Consider the following 13653-nt stretch of genomic DNA (forward strand, 5'->3'; position numbering starts at 1 on the left):
GGAGTGATGTTTCTCAGTGCTGCTTTAATGAATACGTGTGTAAGCACCCTCGTTTTACGTATGAGAAAATAATACTCCATTCAACATCACTGCTGCCAATGCACTGGCTTAATCAGAATCTGTGAGACAGCGCAGCTTCACTGACTGCAGTGTCCAGCTGCACAGCCTGATCCAGCACGTTATCAGCGATATGTAGTGATATAACAACGTAGCGAAGCCGCACATTAAAATGTTATAGAATAGGGACAGAAATAGTAATCAGAAATCTCACTTTAGCTTTCGCCACCACGTAGTTGAACTTTCAGCATCTGTTCGCCCTTTGCAGCATGAAAGTTGCCAAGAAAGAAAAACAGAGAAATGTAGAAGACAAAAAAATAGTTCGTAACTGCTTAACATTTTCAACAGCCACTTTAATGTCACCTCACATGCGCAATATGTCCATGCCAGCCTCAGCTATTAAAAGGTGGCCTAAATTATGGCTCTTCTCAATAGTCCCCCTTCCATCTCAGGCATTTAGCGACGCGACTGCGGTTCACGTATAGACTGCCGAGCAACTAAATGCACGCTCATAACTGACATTCCATTGTTTGGTACTGCATCATCTGAGCGTAGGAGACAATTGCAGCAGAAAGTTGCTTCTTAAAACAAGCACCGCGCGGCGTCTCAGACTTTCGCTGCAATAACTATAAGACCTTTCGGGGAGGCTAATAACTCATTTCGACGTTCGTTACGGCCTTCTCGATAGCTTTTGGCCTTATATGCTGGAAGGATGCCACCATTTATGTTTTCTCTTTAAAATATCCATGGTTATGCAAATAGGAACTAATGATATTGCTTTGCTCGCTCGCGTTCGACGAAATTCATTAGGCAAGGATGACGTTCGTTAAAAAGTAATGAAGAATTTAATGAGATTTCGAGCGTCAAGAGCGAACGTGCTTACGAAAACGCGCTTTACGCGCATATGATTTATTGTGCTTTTTCACATTTTCATTTTTTTTTTCAATTTCAGGCCGCTCCTAACCGCGTACTCACACGTTGCGCAACACTGTTTCCACGAAGCACGAAAAGCGCCATGCACCGATGTTCAGACTGCGATATAACGGCCAACGAACGGCCAATGGCCATGGCATGGAGTACTATGCCAGCACCACGCTGTCCATCGAAACGAAAGGCTCGAAAAGCTGCATGTTTCAAAATGGCTTTCGGAAAAACCCACGCCGTTCCATGAGCCCTTACTTTTGCCGGTCTGGTACTACCTCGAGGAAGAACCACCAGCATCAAAGGAAATTTCGTTTGCAGAGTAGTTCTTGTATGGGGCCGCCTCCCCCCCTCCCCCCCCCCCTTTTTTTTTCTGTGTTATTGACAAGAGTGTATACAGAGAGGGGGCCACGCGGGATTATGCATGGTGCCAGTACTTTTATTCGCCGGTGAACTATTTTTCATCTGGTGGACCTCAGCACGCGAATTTCGGGACCGAATGAGCCGTCGCACACTGTACGGGTCAGCTATATCAGCACGGAGAAAGGTATTAAATTTAGATTAAAATTTCGATGCGCAAATAAAGAAACCAAATTTTATCAACGTCGTCAAGCGCGTGTAAATAAAGAAATAAATAAATACAAGAGTCACCAAAAAGAAACACCTTCTGCAATCGCATGTTGTATAGGAACAACCGAACAGCGGTGTCACGGTTTCATCAGGATAAACGTGGCCCTTGTATCCGGACGAACAACACTAAGGTCCGCAGCTCCGCTAAAACGTGCTTGTAGAAAAGCGAAGAAAGTGTCACAATGCGACGGAGAAAAATGCATGCGCATAGATGAACAAGAATAGCTGATAAAAAGGAAACAGCACAAAAACAGGACAAAGCGAAGAAGGAACAACACAGGCGCTGCTTTGTCCTGTTCTTGCGATATTCGATTTTCAGCAATGCTAAACCAACTAGTCCGCAACAACACCCTCGTGAAGAATAGCTAAGAAATCTAGGCAAAGCGCACTTTGGCAACAACGCGAGCTCGAACGTCTAATCAGTGATGTGCACATCGCTTTGCAAACTTAGAGGGAAACAAAGGATTTTGTCTCTCGAGTTAGATCCACTGGCATCCTCATAACCAGCGCTCCTGTCCTGTGAAGTCGACCGCGAGAAACTAGGGCGTTTGTTCTCCCTAGGCGCGATTCGTTAAAGCCACTCAATGAGCGAAGCATGCTCGCATTTAATCCTCCACTTGTCTTCTTCTCCTGAACTTTAGCCAAGAATAAGGGCCTGTGTTAATGCTTTCAACGTGACGGAGACAAGCTGTTAATGCCAAGTGATGCGACGCTTGTTGTCCTGGGACTAAAGGTCAGACACTTACAGAAAGCCGCAACTACAAAACAGCGGTGCCGAGTAGTCATAGTTTTTCAAACGACATAATATGAGCGAGTCACGGAACAGACCTACCTCCTTCGGTTGGTTTTCAGGAATCATTGGAGCTTGAATCTGCAAATTCCCTATCTTCTAAACGGCGACGCGCTTACGCGCTATTGTTTGTTACAATTGGGATCTCCAGTGAAGAACAGAATTCGCAACCAACTGGCCAGTTTTTCTTTCGTACTTCCGACGCCATAAAATCACACTAACTAATTATTAAAGTACAATATACTAAGTGTAAGCGTTCAAGGACAAGATAAATCAATCTAGGAGCCCAGACCAAGCAAGGGTTCCAGAGTCTGCAGCGGATTGGACAGAGTTCGCCTATCATACCGACCAGCTGTCAGACGCACAAAGCCGGCATGTCGGTCATGGAAATACACGAGCTCTGCCCACAGGTTCACACCAGCGACATCTTTTCCCACGCTTTCGACTGGCCACACCTTGTAGCCCGAAAATAAGCTAATTCGGAAAGTGCAAGCTTCGTCACGAGTTACTCGAATTACTTTCTTTTAACATCCACTACACGCTGCACCTACCTCGCTACTTGTCTTTACGAATATTTTTGGACCACGCGAAGACAGTATGGACAATTTGAGGACAAAACGCGTTTAACATTGCCCGATATATTACCCGCCACGGTGGTTCAGTGGTTACGGCGCTCGAATGTTGATCCCAAGGACGCGGGATTGAATTCCGGCCCCGGTGGCCGCTTTTCGACAGTGGCGAAGAGTAAGGCGTCCGTGTACTGCTACGTGGTCAGTGCACGTTAAAGAACCCCAGGTAGAAATTTCCGGAGCCCTCCATTACGGCGCCCCTCGTAGCCTGAGTTGCTTTGGCTCGTTAAAGCCTATAAACCAAATCAACCATTGCCCGTTATTCTTAGGTTGCCCGTAATTAACCTCTTTAGTTGAATTTTCTCTTGACCAAACGTTATTAAATTTCCGGGATGGAAATGTTTTACCTATTTCTGAAAATTTATGAATTATCGGACGCTTAGCATAACCTTTCCCTTTCCTTGGCAGCAACCGCTTCGCTCCCAGTTTACGAAGTGGAGATGTCTTCATGTGTCAATGCTTACGCTCTGTTCACCTCCAAATGATTCTAATAGGAAATTAGAAATGGATGTCATGATATGAAAAAAAAAAAGAAAAAAAAAAAAAGAGAAGCCGTTGAAGCAGGAGAAAAGCGCACCGTCAATCGGTAAATGACTAGCCCGTGACCAGCTGCGCCTACCGCATAACAGCGCCTGAGTTTGACATCCTCTAATAAAACGTGTACTGCCCGCTAACCAGAGCTGTGGAATAAAGCACCGCTGACACTTGGTGCATCGAAGAGCAGCAAAGTTTCAGACCGCTCAGTCACGAGGAGTATAATCTATGAATGGCAGAAAGCGGATTTTCCATCTTATCCTCTTCTCCGGAGAAAACGAGATCCGCTCTCTTTTCTTGTATATACGAGCACATGTCCAGTAAGGACAGCTAGCTGATATAACATTTCAGCTTCAGAGCTTCCGCAATCCTGGTACGAATTCGTCGCACGTAGACAACAGTTCATGCCCAAAGTCGGTAATGCTGAAAACGTATAAATGTGCTCCTCTCGGAAACGTTTTCCTTAGCGACGCGCACGGCACCTTCTTCTGTTTGCATTGAAATTCTCTCTTTTCTCTCTCTCTCTCTTTCGGTTTTGAAGAGCGGAAATGAAGCTACAGCCAGTGAATAATTCAGACTTAAGGGAAACAGAAAACCACAACACCTGTGGAAAATAGGCTCAATACCAACGCTCACGGAAGCATTGCTTTCATTCGCAATGAATGGAGAGCAAAGCGAAACTGTTGTCGCGAGCGTCATAAGCGTTCCGTGCATCGGTGTACAATGCTTGAGCTCATTCGTTGCCGTAGTGACGGCGTCCCGTTAAGCTCCGAGTTCATGTTGACGTAGGATATAAAATAAATGCACGTCTATCACCCACGTAAAGATTTCCCAAGCTAAGGTGAACCAAGGGACGTTTTGATGCGGTGCGTATTAAGAGTGCCATGATCTGAGAGCTAGCTTAGGCCGTTTAAAGTCGGAACAAATCGCAACAGCAGCGCATTTGAGGGAATAATAAAGCTTTAAATAGCCCCCCCCCCCCCCCTTTTTTTTTTCTGGCCATGAGTGCACGTGGAGGAAAAAAAAGCATAAAAGGAGGGAAAAGAGGCTGTCAGCTCGGTAGGAACTAAGCGAACAGATTGCTTTCGTGGTTTACGCGCGTCAGTGCGCATAGAGAACAAAAACAACCTGTTCACCGCTATACGAGCATCGCAGTTTCAACACTGCACTCAAACAAAACTGGCAATGTTTTGCTGTTCCCCTCTTCCGCCGAGGCTTTTACGGTTGGCTACGCCGGACGCACACTACCTGCAAAGCTACTACGACGCGGTGACAAGTGTTCGTATCATTCACAGTCACACACACACACCACACACATGCACACAAAAAAAAAAACAATAAGGAAGAGCAAGAGAGTGGGAGAGAGAAAAAAAGCCCGAGGTGAGAGCTGGCTGGAGAAGCCCCACAGCTGATCGGCTTACTTACGCCTCGTAGAGCAAGCTGTCGCGCTGTCAGAAGCGTGGAAGTTAGTCCGGCCGAGGTGCCGGGCCGATGCACACGTGGCAGACAAACGCGCTCTGTTTGGGTCACAATCCGTCGTCCGATGGCCAGCCGAGCACGCGCCGAGACCAAAACCAAAACTGCACAGTGTTGTCGTGGGCGGCCTTGCGAGGCGCCGGAGAGCGCCGTCCGGCGGAGGAGTGGCGGCTGTTCGGGCGCGTGGCGTCGTCGCCGCGTGCCGCGCTTGTGGCGCGCGCGCCGTTGTCTTGGGAGGCAGAGCCCAGGACGTGCAGCCGGCGGCGAGGGGAAATCTGAGGCACAGCTGCTGATGCCGGGTGAGACAGGCCTCGCCGCCCTGTGTCAGTGAGAGACTCCTCGAGCAGCGGGCGACACGTGCGCGCGATCGGGGAAGTTGGCCGCTCGCAGGCGCGACTCTTCTCGTCGATCGCCGGGGGGTGAGTGCGTGCGCCGCGCGGCCTAGCGTCGCGGGGGCGCTCCGGTCCGCACGCGCTGCGCAGGCGCGCTGCGCTCGCCCGCGCATTTCATTAACACGGAACGGGGTGGGCGGGCTGCTCTGCATAATCACCGCTGGCCGGATTTAATTAGGACTCGCCGCGTTGTCTGTCCGACGAGGAAATTTTGCCACAACCCGTACACGTTGCTGCCGGAACGCTAAGCTGCCAGCTTGTGAGCGAACTCGACTACAACGGCAGCGCAGGCGTATTTAATGGGCTCATAAAAAAAAAAAAAAAGAATAAGAAAAAAAAAACAGAAGAGTTACAAAGTCGGAAAAATGTTGGTACATAAGTCTGCCTTCAGCGCTGCTTTTTCTTCTCTGCTTTACCTGAAGACTCATAGGCAGCCAGTAAACTCGAATGCCGTTAAAAATAGACCACCTAAACAATGCCGCTTTGTACCAGCTTCAATTGGCCACTTACTAGTCCGGGAGCCCATTCAGAAAGCTGTCCCTACGAAAAAACGAGCAGTTGACCAATGCAAAGGCATCGGCCAAATAAGAGCCGTTGTAACAGCGTTTGCCACCTTTGCAAAACGTCCGCGATTAGTCGACGTCAGCTTCAGCTTCCATAACGCTGCATGGTTTCAGCGACACTGAGGATGAGTATCCCATTTTCACAGGGGTCTTTATGGCATACGTACCCTATGAAAAGTTGTAGCTTTCTAGTAGACGTGGCTTTCTAGCCTTTACAAGCAGGACATTGAGAGCGTGCGTCCTTACGACAGCTGTGCTTTATACGGATTGCAGTGTGGACTGCACCATAATTCATTTCTTTAGGAAATGTTTTCTGAGCATTACTTAAGCAATTATTATTTTAAGGCTCCTAGCCTTCTCCTGAACACATCATTTCTGCGCGGGGTTGGCCATTGACTTGCCCCAGAGGAAACAACCAAATGTGCCCTACGATGGCATAGGGGGCGTGGTGTGAAACTGCTTTGTGCTTATTTCGTACTTTGAGCTTACAGTGCTTTGTTTAATTGTGCTGTGTATTTTTCCTTTTATTGTGTACTGCCCACGCCTAGCTACATAAGGCATTTCGTGACGGCCGGAAGTAATTTAGAAATTCTTAAACAGCGCGGAAACTGCAGGAATTCCAGACCATGTTTCTGATTTGTTTGTTTTGGTATATTGAGTTTAACGTCCCAAAGTGGCTCAGGCTATGTGAGACGCCATAGTGGAGGGTTCCGGAAGTTTCGACCAACTGGGGTTCTTTAATGGGCGTTGACATACAGAACACACGGGTGTCAGTTGCTTTCCGCTTCCATCGAAAAGCGGCTGCCGCAGCCGGGGTTCGATCCCGCATCCTTGGGCACAGCAGTCGAGCACCCTAACTACTGCACCCCCCCCCCCCCCCCCTCCCCGGGAAGAGATACAAAAGCACTTGTAACTATGCGCTAAAAAAGTGCGTTAAAAAAAAAAAGGAATTCGTTGCTGGTATGTAATCAAGTCGCCAGAAATTTGTGAAAGTAGGAGGGAGAGTGCCAGTGCTGTACCCCGCTGGTAACACACCACGTGACAAAATTACAAAGCAGAGCTACAATGAACTGTTTTTTCTCCGAAAATATGCGTCCCGCAGTAATCTGAAGCGGATAGCACTACATTCTGGGCAAAAATATTTGGGTCATATATATGTGTTGCACGTAGCGTCGCAGGAACCATGACAAATTGCAGAATATAGCTTTAAGCACAGCTTTAGGACATGAGCAGACTTGGAAGCCCTCGGTGACGCTAGGTACAGCCTAAGAGTTGACGCGATAGCTTGCGTATTTTTCCGACATGCTTGGCGACTGTTGGCGCAATGCCTGGCCACAGCAACGGCGCCCTTTGTATACGCTGTAGCGTACAATTAGCCAAGGTCCACTTCAACCGATTAAGACGTGCGAAAGCACTGTTTGGTATGATTTGGCATAGTTTTGATTGTTGGTTTGGCATAGAGAGGCTGATACAAAGTTTGGCAAAGTGTTAGCTGTCTTCGGCGTATTTGGTTTTGGGGGAAAAGATAGACGCACGGTGTATATCTGCCTTAGTTGTCGGTGGACACCTGCACTCACAATTAACGGCATACAGTTGGAGGTACATATGTTGTCGGTTCTAATCCCTGTCTCAAACTGGCCTCCAACTTACTAGCAGATGGATACTATGATACCACCCAAAAGGCTGCACAAAGAGAGCTTGTGTCCCAATTCTGATACGAAATTAAATGAGTGTTTTTTTTTTTTTTTTTGTCCCATTCGGCGCGATTCAACGAGCTGTATGTGCTATCGTATAAAAATGCACAGAGTTTTACTTCGCTTCTGTATCAGAAATGACTGCAGCCAGGAATTCGGTGCAGCTCAAATATAACCATGATCATCTATTCGAATCAGGATTATTATTCTATGAGGAGGCTTGCAAAACTTCACAGTTAGGATTGAAGTGAGACAAAGATTTCGAAACACTTGCTTCAGGCCTGCCTTCTTCTTCTGTAGCAAGACTTATATAGGTATATACGTGCACTCTAGTAAGTGCGCATGGAGGATTTTGATGGTTGGTTTGGTTTTCGGGGTTTAACGTCCCAAAGCGACTCAGGCTATAAGAGACGCCGTAGTGGAGGACTCCGAAAATTTCGACCACCTGGTGTTCTTTAACGTGCACTGACATCGCACAGCTCACAGGCGCCTGCCTTTTCGCCTCCAACAAAAAGCGGCCGCCGAGGCCTGGATTCAATCCCGCGCCCTTGGGAACAGTATAGTCGAGCGCCGTAACCACTGCGCCACCCCGGCGGGATGAAGATTTTGATGCAGTGGCCGTGATTTGCTTTGAAGGCGCTGATTTTTGTTTTGGAGTCAGAATAGGCTGTTTTGTGCGCAGAAAAAATATTTGAGTGCATTTCTGTTTCTGGTGTTTTCCTCAAAAAAAAAAAAAAAAAAAAAAAAAAGAACTTGGTTTAATAACTAACTTACGGACCGGGAAATCACGCTACATATATGTAACTTCAAACATGCTTCCGCTTCTTCCTCTGTGATGGTATATGCCACAAATATCTTTGGAGCTCAGATATCTTAGATGTCGTATGCGGTCAACTGGCAAACTGTTTCTCTCCATAGTCGAGCACTATGAGCTTACCTGTCCTGCTGCTTTACCTTCAATAATGAGCCAAGGCAGCCTTTTCGCGGTATTGCGGCACCATTGGGATAACGCTGTGCCTAAAAGAGATAAAATGTCATGTTAATTTTTTTTTTCTTTTAATGTTCCGGAGAACTTTCAGGGAAAAACTGATTACCGTATTATTTTTCTTTCGCACCCCAAAATACGAAAAATAGGAACATTTTCCATGGTACCCTTGGCTCCGCTGAGTGTTGGCTTCCTTCGCGTGCTTATGTATCGGGTGTCCCAGTTAAGTATAATTGAAATTAAAAAAAAAAATGGCGTGTTCCTAGTCCACTGTATGAGGGCAGCGGGGAGTCACGTGGCCGAGACTGCAGTATTTTTTCATTCTCCGTATTTTTTAGTTAATAGCAATTAATAGATAAAATTTTTAATCCTTGCCTTCAGGAGCAAGGCGTCAAAGAGAGGCTTATAGGTCGTCTTGAAAACCAGCTGGCTTAAATGTTTGCACCAAGTTGCCATTTAAGTAAAGTAGCTTTTTGCCGCACTTAAATAATATGCGCAAGAAACGTTCCCACGTGACAGCGGGGCTAGACGCAAGACGCGTCTCTGAGAACAGAATCCGTTTTTCCCTGAACCGCCCTCCCCGATGAATCTTTGTGTTTGCGCTGGGCGAGAGGTATATACGCCCCAGTTATGTGACCACGTGGTAGCTTTCTTTGAAGGTCAGTAAATAAAGCTGGGTAAAGGGTGCTATGATGGAAACGCCTTTTGCATGAGTAAGGCAAATGAACCAGGAGAACTGTGAGCAGAGTTTGGGCTCCATCGGAGGAGGTCTCTAGTGATTCGGGCCCAGGTGGAAAGAGAAATAAAGAAGGACAAAGCGAAAACGGCTCGTGTGCTGTTATTCGCATCGTTTTATACAAAGAGCAGAAGTCGTTATATTTCTCTGTCTCGGGTTTTACGAAACATGTTAACGTTTCTTATCAAAACTTACCTCGAAACTGTCGAAACGATCAAGAAGAAACGTTGCCACTGATACTGACAAGATTAAAAAAGATATGTTTGCCTGCTTCGTATTTATGCGGCCCTTATACATTCGAGCGCGGGAGGTTCTGAGACACCTCTTAAATACTGGTAGGGGGCCTCAGACCCCCCCCCCCCCCAGAAAGCCATGACATTAAGCCCTGCCCCCCCCCCCCCCCCCCCCCCCCCCCAGAAAGCCATGACATTAAGCCCTGATTGTTAGTGAGTTATGCGCGTGGGCTTTCTCCCAGCAAGTACTGAAGCAAGCCGCACTACTCAGCGCAGTAGCAAAGTACTATATGAGAGCGATCTCGGAACCGATAAATATCCTTAATGATTGTGGCTTGAAAGTCTTTGATACAATGCCGTAAAGTGTGTTGAAATTTCATCGCGTGGTTTGTTTTGTCGTCACGGACTCTTGGAAGCTTCGTCAGAGCACTCAGAGGGCGAGCTCTGATATTCCAAGATAGAAATTGAAAATATAGTCCTAAATGAGACGAAAAAGTAAAACACGCGACAGGACGAGCTCTGTTTTGAAGCTGACGTTGAACAACTGATCAAATACTATTCAACAACTGTTTCGAAGAAAACGCAGGATATTGACATAGATATTTGCGGTAGCGCGCAAGCCTTGCCTTTTACGGCATCACGCGACCGCCTACGGCTTTCCCTGTTGTTCCTCGTTCGCGTACTTGCAAGTACTCGTTAAATCACTAATCCCTCAGTTTGCGCCGTTATTATCTCGTGCACACTAATAAGCATACAGTTGTAGGAATTACCACATTGTGTGAAAGACCATCCGACGTAACCAAGCCGTACGAGCGCGTGTCTTCGGGGCCTCGGGATGCAAGGATCCCGGGTGATATATATCCTCCTCACAGGAGCTACACAGAGTTGCCAAACTCGGCCAAGCCATGCGGTCTCGTGACGTCACTCAAACAGTGGACCAATCAGTTTTGGGCCGTGTCACCTTCCAACTATACCTGCCAGAGGCAGGCTCGTGATTTTAGTACGGTAGCGCCAAAAACCCACGATGTCATATTTCATCGATGGGATACGATCCCGCGGAGGCACGAACTCATCTGCTTCGCTGGTCATTGCGTTGAAGGCTACGCCGTTACCGTAACGGAATATCCCGTTTGTTTAGCTGAAACAGCTTCGCACTGTGTTTTGCATGTCGCTTTCATCAACTTCCATCCGTTCACAACAGATCCTGAATGCAAATGCTATCTCACTGCGCTCTCAAGGTGTGCTATGTCTTAATTTCTTTAAAGCGAAGGTGTTAGTACAGCAATGTTTTCGCTGACATATATATATATATATATATATATATATATATATATATATATATATATATATATATATATATATATATATATATATATGTATATATATATTCGACCGGTGGCGAATACACTTCCTGAAAAGTATTTCTGGCTACGTCAATGGGCCATTGAGCTCGAAGCCTTCATCAGAAAGAAATGTCGACGACTACTCTACGTCCCACGTAGTCAACTCACTTAAAAGGAAATTGCCACTAATCCAGACTGCGCGGTCGACCATGCATTTTCGACTTCGTTTTAAATAATCATGGCCAATTGTATTACTATGACGAACATTATACTATCTGGCTTTATGGTGAATAAAAGATGCTTCGGCCCGTGGACGCCATCTTAAGATTGCAAGCGGTACCAAAACCTAGTCACGCATAACATTTGTAAAAAAATAAAATTTAAGACACATAACTCTGAAACCTCTCCTGTACAAATAAAACTGCTTGCCTTTAATTGCATCAAATTAAACAAAATTTGTACTATTTTTCTTTTTCCACAGAAACATGCTCAGAAATATGAAATCTTGAAATTTTTATCAGATTGCAAATTCTCCTACTGACTTCAACTATTGCTATAAATTGTTCAGAAGGCAAAGAAATTTGCCAAATTATTTCAGCAATGAAACAAGGTATGTCAGCAGAGCCGGGCAGTGCAGAGCTGGGCCATTTGGTACATATTCGTAGAGATTAAAACCATCGGAATGACGCAGACACAGAGAGAAAAAACGTCAATGAAAAAAACGTGAAAGAAGGAAGAAAAAAGAAGTGTAAAAAAAAAAAAAAAAACATTCCAGCGTTGTCCTGTGTACCTCTCTGTCTGCGTCCTTCCGCTGGTTTTAATCTCTACAAACAACGTAAGGTATGGCCGCAAGAATTGTAAACTTGCGAAAATTTGCTTTCTGAGGCATATTTCACCGTCATTTGCGCAGTGAGGTGGTGGTAGTAAAAATATGAATGATGGTATGTTGCACAGTGTCAGTTAATGAAATTTATTTGCGAAATTTTAATTCGATTGCTTTTTGTTTTAAGCGAGAAAACAATTTCGCAAGCGAGTCTCTGCAGGCAACCACGGCGTTGCGTTGCTCCGTGCTTGGCCTTCATTGCAGCACACTTCCCGCCGGCTGCAAATATACACAGAACCAGCACTCCTCTGCTCGAATACAATGGTGTGTTCGGCCTAGACGTTTCCAGCTTCGTCAACGCAGAAATCTTCCAAGGGCGTGGATACAAAAGAAAATGAAGCGGGGAAGGAGGATCAGGATACCCCGGAAGGTAACTTGGGATGCGGATCAAGTCTGCCGCACAGACAGTATTCACCGCGCAGCTGCGAGGAAGGCTATGAAATGCAGGTGCTGCTTTCAGTCCGATCTCGATCTCCGTCTGATCTCCGTGTTCCCCAATGTAAACAGTACCGAGCTGCGCATCAGCCGGAAAACCATTTTTGTTGCCTGAGCATTCGGAGTAAAAACTGCTCTGAGATAACTTTGGTACTTCACAGAACAGAATAACGCTGGAGTTGAATGCAAGGATTCAACTTCCAATTTTTTTTCACGCTTAAAACACAAATTAGTTTGATTGAACTTTCACAAATGAATGCTGGTAAATGTAACTATGGAACGTACTATATTTCCTATTTTCAGTCTGCTTGGACTCGGACTGGAAGCTGCATCTGCATTTGATAGCTGTTCTCGAAGCTGCACGATAAGCACCGTCTCTGCAGCAGTCTTGATCCGCATCTCCGGTTACCTAGAGGGGTATCCTGATCCTCCGGCACTTATTTTTTGTTTGGTGTGCGGGGTTTAACGTTCCAAAGCAACTCAGGCTATGAGAGACGCTGTAGTGGAGGACTCCGGAAATTTCGACCACCTGGGGTCCTTTAACGTGCACTGACATCGCACAGCACTCGGGCGCCTTGCTTTTCGCCTCCAGCGAAAAGCGGCCGCCGAGGCCGGGATTCGATCCCGCGTCCTTGGGAACAGTAGTCCAGCGCCGTAATCAGTGCGCCATCCCGGCAGGGTACGTATTTATTGTATCCGTGCCCTTGGGAGATTTCTGTGTTGTTGAAGGTGGCAGCGCCCAGCCCGAGATCACCATTGTATTCGATCAGTGGAGTGCTAGTGCTGTGTCTTTGCAGCCTGCGGGAAGTGTGCTGCAGTGAACACAAGCATGGATAAACGCCGTGGTTGCGTACAAAATATCAACTTGCATAATTTTTTTCCCCGCTTAAAACAAAAAGTGCTGTCATTAAAGTTTCACAAATAAATTTCATTCGCTGGTACTGTGAAACTCACTTTCATATTTTCACCCATTCATCCGGAAAATGACGGTGGGATGTGCCTCCAGAAGCAAATTTTCTCATATTTACAATTGTTCTTGCGGCCACATCTTACGTTGTTGATATATATATATATATATATATATATATATATATATATATATATATAAGCAGATCAATCAAGGGGAAATGAGGGTGCTCGTTATAATACATGAAGGAAAGAAGCCAACAGTCGGCGAGGCCAAGGAAAGCGTTGGGGATGGTACTTTATGTCTTTTTTTTTTTTAATGTTTACTTGGATAATCACAGAAATTAGTAATGTATTCTGTTTAGGGGAAGGATAATTAGAACACAAAGTAGAAGAAAAAACAACGTGCCGATGGTGGGATCCGAACCCACGACCTCCGAATAACG

General features: G+C 46.1%; 2 protein-coding genes across 8 annotated transcripts in view; one reads left to right on the top strand and one right to left on the bottom strand.

The window, feature by feature from the left end:
• Positions 1–5377, bottom strand: part of zfh2 (Zn finger homeodomain 2) — a 359438-nt gene extending 354061 nt beyond the window's left edge. For 5 of the 6 annotated variants that reach the window (XM_084589992.1, XM_084589986.1, XM_084589989.1 and 2 more), the window contains exon 1: positions 4987–5377. The gene's annotated coding sequence lies outside the window, so the exon portion shown is untranslated. Of the gene's footprint in view, positions 1–4982 lie in introns of all 6 variants that reach the window. The other variant, XM_084589988.1, reaches the window with a different exon arrangement.
• Positions 5258–13653, top strand: part of LOC146205342 (thiamine-triphosphatase-like) — a 430791-nt gene continuing 422395 nt past the window's right edge. Inside the window, exon 1 of one of the 2 annotated variants that reach the window (XM_084589996.1) lies at positions 5258–5336. The gene's annotated coding sequence lies outside the window, so the exon portion shown is untranslated. Of the gene's footprint in view, positions 5457–13653 lie in introns of both variants that reach the window. The other variant, XM_084589995.1, reaches the window with a different exon arrangement.

Source organism: Amblyomma maculatum, chromosome 1 (assembly GCF_055883805.1).
Source record: "Amblyomma maculatum isolate TAMU_Amacu chromosome 1, ASM5588380v1, whole genome shotgun sequence".
NCBI lineage: Eukaryota > Metazoa > Arthropoda > Arachnida > Ixodida > Ixodidae > Amblyomma > Amblyomma maculatum.